At 45.6% G+C, this 12,130-nt stretch overlaps 1 protein-coding gene across 1 annotated transcript in view; it reads left to right on the top strand.

Annotated features, from left to right (window-relative positions):
- Nucleotides 1-12,130, top strand: part of LAPTM4B (lysosomal protein transmembrane 4 beta) — a 459,101-nt gene that overhangs the window by 80,473 nt on the left and 366,498 nt on the right. The gene's annotated exons all lie outside the window — the stretch shown is intronic.

Genomic DNA, 12,130 nt, shown 5'->3' on the forward strand with positions numbered 1-12,130 from the left:
GGTCCACTAGCTCACAGATGTGCTCAGAAATGGACCTTCTGCAGAGACGAGACCAAACTTTTTTTGTGACTAAAAGGGGCAGTGCTTTCTGAATTTTCAGGCCAAAATGGTCTCTCTCATGCATTGGGCACAGATCTCTCAGGTCTGAACCAGGTACACATGCTTAGACCAGCCTCAAAGTTCTATTTCAGAAACCAGTCTGGCTCTTCTAGAAGTTACCCCTGCGACTGCTCTCTGACCTTGCCTCACAGGGAAAGGGAGAGAGAACCAACATTTGCCGGAGACCCACTCTGCGAAACATGCAATTTCATGCGTACCCCGGTGGCCGACTGCCGACTGTCCCCTGATACTCATTCTCCCCCGCCCTGCCCACCTCAGTAATGAGATCCTTGGCTTTTAACTGGGCTAGAGTGCCAGATAAAATATAGGACTCTCTGTTAAATTTGAATTCTGGGCAAACAATGAAAAATTTCTTATTAAAAGTATGTCTCAAATTTTGCCTAGGACATACTTATGCTAAAAATTTATTCATTATTGAGGCATCTGGGTGAATCAGTCAGTTAAGCGTCTGACTCGTGATTTCAGCTCAGGTCATGATCTCAGGATCGTGAGATCAAGCCCCACGTTGGGCTCCACGCTGGGCATGGAGCCTGCTTAATATTCTCTCTCTCTCCCTCTCCCTTGTCCTTCCCCACCCCCTGCTCGCACACACGCTCACACTCTCTCTCTCTCTCTCTAAAAAAAGAGAAAAAAATATTCATTATTTATCCAAAACTAAAATTTAACTGGGTGTCCTATATATGTTTTGTTAAATCTGAGACTGGGTTGCCCTAAATAAAGATGGCATTTGTCAGTTTCCCTTGAAGTTAGGTAAGACCATGTGATAAAATTCTGGCCAAAGGTATATAAATGAAAAAAAAAATTTTTAAAGGAAGTGGTGTGCTCCACTCTCTTTCTTCTTCCTACCCGCTGGCTGGAATATAAAAATGATGCTGGAGCTCCAGCAGTCATTTTGTACTATGAGGTTGTCTGAGGAATGGGAGCCACTCATGTAGAGCAACAAGCTACAAGGAGCCTGGTCCTTGGTCTAGAACACAAGCAAGAAATAAACTTCTATTTTATTTAAGCCACTGCTATTTGGAATTTTTTTTGCTACTTGTAGCTGAAACTAATATACTATGTCATCTAATCTATGTCATTCAATCTTCAAAGTAAGGCATATTATCCACATTTTGGCAAATAGAACCCTGAGATTGGAGAAAAGTTCAGTAGCTTAGCTAAGGTGGTCACGTAGTAATTTTGAGCCAAGTTTTGAAACCCCAGTCTATTTGCACTGTATCCTGAGCTCTTATTTTCTATACCACGCTGCTTCTCTGAGTGAGAATTTCTATCAAATTCTTAAGAGTTTGGAACATAATATCAAATTTGCTTCTGTACGTCTGGTATCTAAAGCATTTAGCTCTCTCCCTCATCATAGGCACAGAATAAGGCATCTGTTAGTGTTGTGTAATGTGGACCTCCGTCTTTCTAAGACTTGAGAGAGTGGCACTGAAGGACACATTAATTATTTATTTCCTTTAGGGTCTCTAAACAAATTTATTTGGCCTATATTTTAACAGTTCCCTGCAAAAATGTCTTAACTGGGTTATGATTCAATATGAAGTCCTCAGCTTTTATAGAGAATCAGCATTAAAGGGTCTATTTGAAGAATGTTTCCGTATCTTTTGAAACATATAGTGTTGCTTGCGGTTCCTGGTAAAACACAATTTTCATGTAATAAATTTCACATAGAACTTAATGCCAGGGAAAAAAATTAAAAACATCTGTTTGGGTGCAAGTCTATGTTTCCTTTTCTTCCTCCCTTCTTTCCTTCCCTCCTTCCTTCCTTCCTTCCTCCCTCCCTTCCTCCCTTCTTTCCTTCCTTCCTTTGTTTTTGCCAAACATGGAGAGAATAAGAAAGTCTAACAATTACTCTTTTGCTTTGGTTTCTAGGACTCTTGAGCTAAACCTCATGTTCATTTGCAGTCTTTCAGTCATCTAGATACTAAAATATTTATTCGTTTTTTCTTCCTTTCTTTTTAATCCTTTTTGTTCTATTCCTCCAATATTTTGCTTTCTTATCTCTAATTATCCATTTAGGATATATTTTTATTAATAGATCACCTCAAATCTGCCTTCATTTACTTAACAAATGTTAATTCATTGCCTCGCTTGCACATAGCCCAGAAAGAGATGAGTTACAGGCTATAAATTCCTAACTGAGCCTACTTTCTTTTGAAAGGTGCTCACAAATCTCTACAAAATAATCTATTCCAGAATTTAGGTGATGAAACCCAGTATTTCCCAAACTTTACATTGTTTTCCCATTTAGAAAGCTAAGATATTAGCCCCACCACTCCAATCTTCTGAGAGAAGACATGCAGTAAGAAGTAAGAAATCGAGGCCTTCATGGGGTCTGAAATTGGCCCATGGAGTCAGGCATGCTCCAAGCTTACGCTGTCCTGTGTGAGGAAGCACCAGCAGGTTCGGGTCTCCATGGTGATGCAGCCTGGTTTGTCAAATATTACTGAGCTTTCGGAGAGCGGAAAAAACCACCACCAAGCAAACAAATTGAGTCTTTTCTTTAGGCTGGGATGTGAGAGTGGAATTTTGATTTTTGACTCCCATCCCTAGAGACGGTTGACCCCATCATCTAAGGGAGCTTGCATTTTCTGCCAACTTAAGCTGAAAGGACAGCCCAGCAACAGTCCCTATTCCTGAGGCAGGGCCCTCGGCGTCAGGCCTCACAGAGATGCGCAGGAGCTCTCCCCAAGTTCAGTGCCTCACTCCGCACGTCCCCTCTGCCTACATTCTCATGGGGGATGACACATCTTGATTCTGTTCCCTGCCAACCTCGGTGGCTGGCTCTCCTGCGGGGACACGTTATGGTTTATAAAGCACTTGCACATACTCTGTGAGGTAACTTTATAAGCTCTGCTTGGCTGTCGAGGAAACAACCTCAGGAAAATTTAGTGACTGGCTTAAGGTAAAAAACAGCAGAGTCGGGCCTGAGAGGCCATCGCTTTAATCCCAGGCAAGAGTTCTTTTTGGGCCTCTTCTGCTAACGGTGTCTGCTAGGAGCCGAGCAGGCTGGCCTCAGGAGCCTGGCCCTGGCAGAGGCTCTGACCTCATCATTCCCCGGTGCTCTGCTCAGATTCTCACGTCCTCCATGGCTGTCTGGGGGACTCCATTCCCAGGCCACAAGTTTGTTAGCAGCAGAGATGGTGTCTGGTTCAATTCCAACTGCCCCGTGCCTCGTGTGATAAGTGAACAGTAACAGAGGAGTGGAAGGCCTTGGGGCTAGGCCCTCAGTGCTGTCTCCCCAACATGCTAACAGGACTCTGGTCCTTGTTGCACCCTGTGTAGGAAAAAAAGAAAGGAAGGAAGGAAGGAAAGAAGAAAGAAATCTTTTTCCTTGCAGTCACCTCCACTGTACCACTGTTGTATTCAGTGTATCAATGAGCAGATTTTGGACGTGGTGGGACATTCTAGTGGGAGAGATTTAAGGCCCTGGAATAATGTCTGCCTCATCAGGTCCACTTCAGAACATCAAACAAGCCAGAATATGATATCCTCTTTTCTGTTTTTGTCCTAACGGTTTTGGGAGTGTCGTCAGTGGAAACAACATACTTTGCAATAAAAATATTCCTGGCTGGCCAAGTGGCACATCTGGTCGGTCACAACAAGGGAGAGAAGGGACTCTTTCATCCCCCAGTGGCCTAGGAGGGGCATCTGGGTGGGCCTGCCCCTGGGAATGGTTGCCAAGTGTCATCCGAGGAGCCCTAGGAGAGCTGGGATGATGGATTTCATAAGTGAGATCAGGAAAACGCATCCAGAATAAAGTTTGGATGGCTTTACGAAATCATGGAACAGAAGAGCTCCTAGGGCGCCTGGGTGGCTCAGTTGGTTAAGCGACTGCCTTCAGCTCGGGTCATGATCCTGGAGTCCCTGGATCGAGTCCCGCATCGGGCTCCCAGCTCAGCGGGGAGCCTGCTTCTCCCTCTGACCCTCCCCCATCTCATGTGCTCTCTCTCATTCTCTCTCTCTCTCAAATAAATAAATAAATAAAATCTTTAAAAAAAAAAAAAAAGAAGAGCTCCTAAGTGAGGATAATTAATTTATCCCTCCACAGCTCTGCAGGACAACATTGAAATTATCCTAGAAAATTTGCTTTTTTGTTTTAATCTGCACAATAGGAAGCTCTTAAAACCTCCCTGGATGTTCCCTTTAAATACCTCACAGCCTTCCTGAGAAGAAAAGTTTTCCTTCTTTCTAACCCAAATCCCTCTTGCTGAAATTCAAATCCACTCCCTCTTGTTTAGGGAGTAGCTGAGGATTTCATGCCTTGACCAATTTGCATCAACACATGAAATAAACTTACCGTTTTTTAAAGGATGTTATGAAATATATCTGGTAGCACTCTTTGTTGCAAGTTCCAAATACCCAACTAAGTAACTAAAACAATAAAGGTCCTTTGAGTGGGGATGCAAGGTCTAGGAATGGAGGAATCCCATAAACAACTAAGTAGGACATGAGAAGCAAGAGCAAAGCACTGGGAGAGTGAAGGGGATGGAGCTGAGGAAATTTGACCCCCCACAAACAGAAAGTGCAGAGGTAAGTTGAGCTTTGGAACCTTAATAATGCCAGTAAGGACTTGGGTTCTTTTATCTCTTCTACTCAGAGTCATCTGAAAGCTACTTCCCTCAGAGTGACAAAATAGCTACTGTGGCTCCAGGCCTTACATCCTTATACCATCCCTTCCAAGCAAAAATCTTGACATTCCCCTTGATCATTCCCACATGATCTACGGATCATGTGCCCACACTTGAACCAGGAAATGGAGTGTACTGATTGGCGCCTGGACCTGGGAGCAGGGTTCCCAGAAGCATCTGGGTTTTGTGGGGAAGAAGAAAACACAATGAAAATCTCGGTACTGTTAGGGAGGGAGAAGGTGAACAACTGGATGCTGGATAGTGTGAAAACAAAAATCCCCCCAAAGTTAAAATGTATGATATGACTTTCTGCACCTAAGACATCTCCCCAGACCTGTGGTTTGTCCACTTAGAGACAGAGATTTATAACCCCCACAGATCAATGATGATGAGAATCACCTGGGCACTTGTTAAAGATGCAGCTCCTCTCGTCCCTCCCCTGGAGCTTCCAGTCAGTGGGTCTAGGATGGGATCCAGGAATTTATAATTCAACGCATTCTCCAGGTGATACTTGTGAGACCACCTCACACCCACAGCCCACCCCAGCGCACGCTCTTCCTGATCCTACAAGTGGGGGAGTACACGGGGGCTGTAAAGATCTTCAAGGTGAGGGGGACATGTTCAAATGATACGTGTTCTCGATGTAGAATAGACTTCCAAAAGGTGCTTCTGGACCTGGCCATTGTGAGTACTGGTCAAGAGGCTATGGGTGATAAAGAAAACAGTTGCTGACCCTTGTTGGGCATGAAGTCTGTGAAGGGTGCCGAGCTGAGTGCTTTGCTTAGATGTTCTGTGAGTGATGCATCTCCTTCTGTAGATTTTCGGACAAAGCAGAGAACACCATCCTTCTAAAACATTCTTACGAAGAAGTAAGGAAACTTTATAATATGTAAAAATACAAACATGTAAAAATCCCCACATAATAAGTTTTATTTGGTATCTATATATTTAGTATCCATAGAATATCCAGAAATCACTATTTCTTCGGTTGAAGTCACCTTAAGCAGTTTTAATGTACTGAAAGGATCCCTGACGTAGCCAGAGCATCCACACCTCTGGGAGGCAAACAGTTGGAGCTGGAGGGTGGTCAGGGTCCAGCTGTGACTGCCTGGATTTCTGCTTCTCTCCATATGTTCCCAGCCCTGCCCACCCTCCCCCCCCCCCACCACACACGCCCGCTCTCCCTGCCTCACCCAGGAAGACACAGCCGCTCCACAGCTCCCAGTTACTCATCACCTCTGGTCAGTCACCTGCATCCCAAGGCGATCTTTGAATCCCCATCGCAAGTTCTAAAGGGGAGACTCTGGTCAGCTAAGCATAGGCAGGTGGCAGCCTCGGGTCCAGTTAGCTGTGACCGGGAAGAAGGGGGCTCGGTGGTACCAACATAGGCCAGGGCCAGTTTCTGCTGGGAGAAGGAACTTAGTTCTCAGGAAAAAAAAGAGTCATTGGAGGCTGAGAAGATGCCCCCCAAAAGGCCATTGACGCAACTACTGTAAATCCCATAGCATTTAAGTGAATTTTTATTGTCTTCATCCCAGAGGCATCTGGAAACATTTAAAAAGAAATTGTGGTGCGTACGTACAAAGCTGGACACACTCATGGCTGCCCGAACCGACTACAATAACCCCTCCGTCCTCCCGGGTCCAAGGCCAGCACGTGGGAGCCAATGTTTAGAGGAAGAGAAATACACGGGATGCTTCTTGGGAGTCCTTGACCTCTCCGGTCGCGTGCTTGCAAAGAAATGGGAGGGAGTACGGTTGCCTGATAGAGGCGGTTAGAGAAAGAGACTGGCTTCTTCCTCCTCGGCATCTGCCCGCCCCCCATACTCCCCAGGACTACCACGTTCCTCCCTGGCGGGCCTCGGAGCCCACCTGCCCACTCCACCCACGGAGCTCGTGGTACCATTTCAGCATTTCAGCCTTCGCTGGCAGCAGAATGCCCACTTCCTGGCAGCTCCAAACTGCAGGAGACTAATAAAATGAGCCCTAATGAATGGATGGCTCTGCAATCATATTGAACTCTTGGATTTATTCTTGGTGATAATTTGAGTGGAGGAGACCACAGGGACTCTTAGTGGTATAACGAGGAGATAAAACTCTGATGAATGAAGCATTACCTCGTTGCTTAAGGAATAGTGCATAATTAAGAGGGTTGTTGACCCTAATTGAAACGATGTTGCCAAGGTGAGTCAAATGGCAGTTCTGGACCAGAGAGAGAGGGTTTCCTGCCACGGCGACTCTCCTGCAAGTAGCGGAGCTCACTCTGGTTTGGGCGAAGTTTAGAAATGAGCTTCACTAATGGGGCTTTTTAACCTGGATTTGGAGCTAGATCTGAGGAGTGGTGTGCATCAGATTTTGCCTTCCATAGGCCTCCTGGCTAAGACAGATTCGGGTGGTCCCTGCATTCCAGACCCCCATTCAGGGTCTGCAGTCTCTCCGCTGGGTGTCTAGGTGAAGAACTTCCAGAGAAAGTTAGAATGAAAAAATACAGACCAGAGGGCCGTCTTCTCAAGCCCCTGTGGGACCTTGGGCAAGTCCCTTAACCTTTCTGGCTCTCAGAAAAGTCACCCAGAAAATGATGTTCCTCACCTGGCTGCCGTGAAGGTCACATGAAATGTTAAAGTGCTTCATAAATGTTGAAACACTGTACAGGTACATAGGGAGGGCCTGTTACTGGAATAGTCATATGCAAGTGCCTGAAATCAAAGCAACAGTTTTCATAGCACAAAAATATTCACTGCTAAAGTATAGTACGTATATCAGGTCCCGCTCCAGACCACCTTACAATTCATTAATACTCCTTCCTGCCAAAAAACGAAAGGCTGCCCCTTCCTGATGGTCTGACCTCTGCAATATCTGACCATATTTGCAAATGCAATGCAAATGGATGGCAAAATAAAATTGCAAATTATGCAAAAATTGAGGGATTTCATGAGGTCAGTGAAAGTGATGTTGCAGAATGCCCAATTCAGTCAGCTAAGCCCCTGACCCAGGAGCCAGGCAGAGGAAGCCAATTACCAAATAAAGAGAGAAGAGCAAAGTTAGTGTTGCTTCAAAGAAAACAATTGCAATAGGAAAGGTTTTCAAGTGGCTCTTGGAGAACATGGTAAAATACTCACGTATTTTGTAAAAAGTACTCTTTTTTTGGATTGTGCTACAAAAGTTAAGGGTGAAGAATTTAGGATTAGCAACCAGGCAATTTTGTTGGACAATTTTCACATGTAAAAAGTTTATTTCATTTATTCTTTAAGAATTAGCTGATAGTTGGTATTATCAAAGTTCAACTTATTTTTATAAAAGCTTTTGAAGAAAGTTTAATTTTTGAGGCAAAATCACAAGCCATGATTTGCTGTGGTTTGGTTTGTTTGTTTGACCTCCTCTCCCCCCCACCCCCATCAAGCATTCTCAGAGAAAGAAGACTTTTTATAATTGTTGAGTCATTATGGCTAATTTAATTATTTCCCAGTCTCCCTCCATGAAAATGGTGTTGTCACTCTTTTTAAGCCACAGGGAGGGAAAGGAATGACTTTCTAAGCTCTTGGGAAACGGGAAGACCCAGGGTGTCGCTCTTTCAGGGATAAAGCCAAAATGGCTTGGAAACAATACAGTGAGAAGAGAGCCCAATTTTCTGGGTAGAATTGATGCTGGCGGGTGAAGCTACGTGCCGTGAGACAGGATGTGGCAGGGACTGGCTGAGAGGCCTGAACGCCATGGTGCACACCGTGTCCTCTTCAGCAGCTCCATTGCGCCCTCCCCAAAGTGAGGAGGACCAAACCTCAACCAGAAGAGTCAGGGTTGAGGGGGGGCGCCTGGGTGGCTCGGTTGGTTAAGTGTCTGCCTTCGGCTCAGGTCATGATCTCTCTCTCTCTCTGTCAAATAAATAAATAAGATTTTTTTTAAAGAGTTTTCTTTGTTTATTTATTTGTCAGAGAGAGAGAGAGCACAAGCAGGGGGAGCGGCAGGCAGAGGGAGAAGCAGGCTCCCCGCTGAGCAGGGAGCCCGACGTGGGGCTCCATCCCAGGACCCTGACATCATGACCCGAGCCAAAGGCAGACGCTTAACTGACTGAGCCACCCAGGAGCCCCATAAATAAAATCTTTTTTAAAAAAAAAGTTGTGTGTTTTGTTTTTTTTTTAAGAAAAGAAGAGTCAGGGCTTCAGGACACCCTTGATGACGCTTCACTGAGAATTTAACCTAGCTGTTCTCAACAGTATACCTTGGAAATGAGCCTCCACCTTACCAGCAAATTGGTTGAGGAATTCAACATGCCAGAATCCTTGGTACTTTATCCCTGTGGGTTCTGGGCCACCATTCAGAGAAGATGTACCGCTAGAAGGTACGATCTCAGGGTGCTGCCAGGAAGACCTGGGTTCAAATCACAATTCTACCACCTTACTAGTTGTGTGACCTCAGGCAAATTACTTGACCCATCTAAACTTCGATTTTCTCTTCTGTACAAAGGGAAAGGGTTTCCTAATAGGTCTGCCTCATGGGGCTTGGGGTGTATCTGAGGTCAGACTCCCCAGAAGCAGAAATGGAGAGGAGGATTCATGTACAGGTGATGTGTTTAGGACATGTTCCCACTAAGACAGTTGAGGAAGCAGGCAGGGACTGGGAAAAGTCAAAGCAAGAGATGGTTTCCCAGCCCGATCCTCCCTGGCACTTGGAAGGAGGTTTGTACATCAGTTTGTCCTACTCAAGGAAACTGGGCTTTTGTGTACCTGCATTGGTTGCTCCGGGGCTGAGGGCCACGAAGGAAGGTAAACGCCAGGCACTCTGCACAATGGGCAAAGCATCCCCAGGCGCCCTTATGTAACCTTTGACAAGAGTCACAGGTGCAAACCACTGGAAGTATCATTATGGTAAAAGACCCCGGGATCTAGGCAGAGGACACAGGGTGTCTGACATAGTGGGGGTTAAATGAGATGATGTGTGTACAGCACCTAGCACAGTGCCTGGTGCAGCCGACGCACGGGATGCACGCCCACTCTTACTGTTGCTGTTGCCGCCATGGTTCTAATGATAAAAATTTGGTAGCCTGGTGATGGGTATTAAAGAGGGCACGTACTGAATGGAGCACTGGGTGTTATACGCAAACAATGAATCGTGGAACACTACATCAAAAACTAATGGTGATTAACATAACATAATAAAATTAAATAAAAAAAAAATTTGGTTGCCACCCTCTTGGGCCTTCCGCCAGGGGATCTGCACTCTGGACCCATGTCGAGGAGCTGGTGGGCAAAGCCTCCATGCAAGTAAATAATACATTCAACTCACAGGATAGAGAAAGGGCACTAACATTTATTGAACACCTGCTGTTCAAATGTCAGGTGCTGTGCTGAGCGCTTTACATGAGCTGTCTCATCGACTTCTTATAACAGCCCCATCAGGTAGGATTCGTATCTTCATTTTTATGGCTAAGGAAACAGATCCAGAAAATCAAAATGAATTACTCACTGTCATACAGCTAAAAGGCAATGGAGCCAGGATCCAAACGTGGTTATGTCTAGGTGATAAAGCAATATGCTTTTCACCTAAGCTATAGAAGCTGCCCCGAAAAGATCATATGGCAGAGCCTACCCGTTGCCTGCCCACTATAATCTAAACAGCAATGTGCCCAGCTAAAATAATACATAGCTCAGCTTCCCTTGCAACTAAGGCTGGCCAATAAAAGTAAATGAAGTCATTGTGTGGGGCTCCTTTAAATAAAATGGATCCCATCAGGAAGCATTCTTTTTTCCCTTCCCCCTTCCTTCTTCTCTGGTGCTCCAGAAGCCATCTTGGGCCATGGAAGCTGGAGGCCTATAGATGAACTATGAACTTAATCTAGGTATCTCATCTTATTTTATACTAGAGAAAATAAACCTCTATGTGACTGCAGCCACTTTTATTTCTGTTGTCTGTTTCTAGCAGATCGAGATTATATGATAGTTACGAGTTCTTTTAAGAAAGACTTTACTATCTTGAATCCAAGTAAACCACCCGCTTGCCCCAGGCCCTCTTTCCTGGAAAAATGTTGACACATTTTTTTGTCATGCATTTTGTGTCACATTTTTTGACACATTAGGAAACTGAACGCATCAAGTCCCAACCCACATGTGGCTTTCTAAACACAGCAGATAATGTCAGATAAACTGTAAGAAGCCTGAGGTTTCAGAATTTCCAGAGCAGGTATGATTTCCTACCTGTTGAAACCGGGGAAACTGGGCACATGCTGGGAGACAAAGCCCTGAGCTGAGGGTTCTCAGAAACCCTGGAACCACGCCCACTGCCACCTGGATTTCTATACATCCCCACACATCCCCCTCTCTTGGTCTCCCATAGAAGCAGCAACTGGCTTCTCCCTGGGGAAGCAACGGTGGTCGGCCCTGTATCTCCCAGCCCCCTAAGCTTCCCACTTTTCAACACCTTGTTTCTCTGATCGCAGTCCCAGGAAATGGTGTGTGCCTGATGACCTGACAATGGCTTCAATCTATATTCTGCCATTTGCGGGAAGAGTTGACCAGAAGCTTCGGTCAATAGTGGAAGCTCCTCGGTCTGGAGCCCAGCAGAAGGCTTACATAATCAGGGATGGTTTGTCAAAGCAAATTTCACATGCAACTGATTCCAGCACCTTGGGACTGGCTGCTGCAATAATCGCCATCCACATATTGTTAGCTATGCCTCGTTAGAGATGGATTTTTGGAAATGCCATCCTGAAGGCTGCTTATCTGTCAATGCTCCTTTTAAGCATGGTAAGTGTTCCAGATTGGCTTTTCTAAAAAATGAGACTGTTGCCATGGCCAGGTGTAATTCATCACAGTTACTGGTGTTGTGGGCGCCAAAGGGAGGGATGTGAAGGCCCGAGCTCCCCTTCGGAACCTCCAGCTTCTAGTGCTAGAGGAAAACTGGGAAGGCATTTCTCTGCAAAGTGAAACCTTGATCAGAACTCTCCCGAAGAAGGGTATTGATGTCAATGTGACAACATGCCAGCTTCAAGTCCTTGTGACTTCCCACACCTCTCTTCTGTGTGTCTCTTGCCTCCCCTGCTCTTCAAGGCGGGTTTGACGAACTCTACGGGGCCCACCTCAACACAACAAAAATACATTGGTTGGTAATCAGCTCTGTCCCCGTTGATGGACCGAACTTAGAAGGTGGAGAGTTCCTCTTTATTGTCTTCAGGCAGGTTCTGTGACAGGGGCGCTCCCTTAGGGGCCCTTGCTCCCCCACCCCCACCCCATGAGGGCAAGGACTGGCCACCAAGCTCTCCATTCCCTGGGCACAATACAGCCCTGGTACACAGCAGGTCCTCCAGACACAAATTAAGTTGAATTGAGATTGTCACACCCTCTGTTTGGGCTTCGTTTAACTGTGAGTAGTTTCTCAACCATGAGAATT

Source organism: Leptonychotes weddellii, chromosome 4 (assembly GCF_054177405.1).
Source record: "Leptonychotes weddellii isolate Sample4059 chromosome 4, ASM5417740v2, whole genome shotgun sequence".
Taxonomy (NCBI): Eukaryota; Metazoa; Chordata; class Mammalia; order Carnivora; family Phocidae; genus Leptonychotes; species Leptonychotes weddellii.